The sequence below is a fragment of the Nannospalax galili genome, unplaced genomic scaffold (genome assembly GCF_000622305.1).
Source record: "Nannospalax galili isolate Female #2095 unplaced genomic scaffold, S.galili_v1.0 scaffold318, whole genome shotgun sequence".
Classification (NCBI taxonomy): Eukaryota; Metazoa; Chordata; class Mammalia; order Rodentia; family Spalacidae; genus Nannospalax; species Nannospalax galili.
Window position 1 is genome coordinate 1,143 of NW_008341889.1, and position 2,559 is coordinate 3,701.

Here is a 2,559-nt window from a genome sequence, read left to right on the forward strand (position 1 = left end):
TGGCACTTTTATATTGGTGGTAATCAAAAGCTACCTAATTGGACATCAAGCATACTCAATGGGAGGGAACTCTTGTGTGGTACTATAAACATAGCCAAATACACACGGCTGGAGAGGTCATAAATCTTAGAGAAAACCTTAAAGCTGTCACATCCCTAGATAAATGAATTCCTCATTATATGCTAAATATGGATCCTTATATTTACAGACAAGTTATCCATCACCACTCATCAAAGAAGCTGCTTTACAACAGACTGAGATTATTACAAAACTCCACAATTGGTCACACACAGAGAATAAGTGTCTGTCAGATGCCCAACCCTAGATGATACAGGTGCAATGGGACCTCTACAACTAAGGCACGTAGTGGAGCAGGGGGTAGAGAGAACACTAAAGCATCTGTCAACTGTTATCAGGAAGCTCCCTCATATAACAGAGGGCAATGAATACAAAAGACCCCAAATGGTCAAAGCATAGAAAACAAGAGACTACAAAGTCCATGGATCCTTGGAAATTACTCATATATTAAATTTCAACCACCCGGGGCTCAGGGACCATTGTGGAAAGGGAGACAGATTGTAAGAGTCATGAAAGGAGGTACACAACAATGGAAATAGGCTTCCAGGCCCAGAGGACTTTGCTTATATGAACCTACAGCAGTGGCATCAGCATTCACAAAACTCAAGAAAACTCAAGCAGGTAGGAACACAACATAAAACTGGAGAAATAGCTAGACAGCACCAACCTTAGCCAAAGAACTATCGGCACCTGATTACTGCTGGGTGAGGGAGAGCAGATCTTCTTTAAGGGAGAGTATGGTGCTTTGAGTGAAAATGTCCCCCATAGGTTTCAAGTGGTTGGACATTTTGTCCCCAGATGATGGCAGTGTTTTGGGAGGTTTTAGAATATATGGCTATCCTGGAGGAAGCACATCATAGGAGGTAGGCTTAGAGAGTACTTAAGCTTTGCCAGATCTCCAGTCACTCTCTTGCTTCCTGTGCCTGTGTGATGTTGTGAGAGCTTAGCTTCTCCTGCTCCTGCTCCAGCCACCTCCAGCCACCTCCAGCCACCATGCCTCCCTGCCATGATGGACTGTAATTTCCCTGGAACCATAAGATCAAATGAGCTCTTCCTTCTATAAATTGCTTGGGTCAGTGTTCCTATCACAGCAATAGAAAAGTGACTAAACAGAGACTCTAGATAGGCTGACTAGACTTCAGTGGAGGAACTTGCATTAAGGGACATCTGGGTACCCTATCTTGACTTGATAGTCCTTAACATAAGTGATAGAATGCATGAAATCTGTTTGGGGTCTATGGAGGAGGGGGTATAAAAATGATTAAAATGTGTTGTGTGCATTCCTATCCTCAGGCTTCTTGGGGTAAGTCTATAGCGCATCCCTCCACGCCTTGACTCCTCAAGCAACATTCACCCATCCATCTCCCCCGCTGTTCGCTATTCCCAGTTTGGTACCTGCACGATTGCAAGTCTTGGGGCCCCAGACACCTGGGGAACCAATACTGCTTCCTGATCCTTCTTACCCAGACCAACTGAGTGCCTTTCTTGGGCCCCAGGAGCACCGCTTCTGGTCCTGGCCCTTCCCTCACCTCTCTCTGCATCCCTGGACCTGCACCACTGGCTAACTCTCCTAGCCCACACTCCTATCCTCAGGCCTCTTGGGGTAAGTCTATAGCGCAGCCCTCTGTGCTTTGACTCCCCAAGCCACATTCACCCTTCCATCTCCCCCGCTGTTTGCTACTCCTAGTTTGGGACCTGCACCATCCCTAGACTTGGGGCCCCAGACACCAGGGGAACCAATACTGCTTCCTGACCCTTCTCACCCAGACCAACTTAGTGCCTTTCTTGGGCCCCAGGGGCACAGCTTCTGGACCTGGCCCCACCCTCAACTCCCTCTACTTCCCTAGTCCTGCAACACCCTCCAGCCTCTTTCTGGGGCTGACAGCCTCTTTCTGGGGCTCCGAGGCTTACCTTTCCTCTCCCTGATCCTTTGCAACCAGTACAACCCAGCTATTCAATCGACTCACTGGGAAATCTTGGGGCGTCTTCCCACCCCATCAGCCTTTGCATCCCTGCATGGCGTGGCCACTGCCAGGGTCTCAGGTCAGTCCAACACCCAAGATCCTGAGGCCAAAATCATTCTTAGAAGATTCTAGACCTAAGGAGAAAATCTGAAAACTTCTGACCAACATTGGAATTGGGCCACCGTGGAACTCCTGAAAACAAAATAAATACAGCCACGACAATATAAAATCAAAAGAGAGAACCAGAAGCTCAGACGAACCAGCTCTTCATACCCAAAAAGTAAACCACAAAGACACATAAAGTTCAAAAAAAAGAAGCAGAACTAAACTTGAAGGCCAGAGTATCACACAAGAGTCAGAAACTACAAAAGAAATTCACATGTCAAAATCACAGAGAAAAAATAATAACATGAAAAACCAAAATAACATATCCCAACCAAATACCAACAGTCCTCTAGAGGAGCACAATGAAAACCCCCTAGAGATAATGCAGAACATGGGACTCAAAAGAACAATT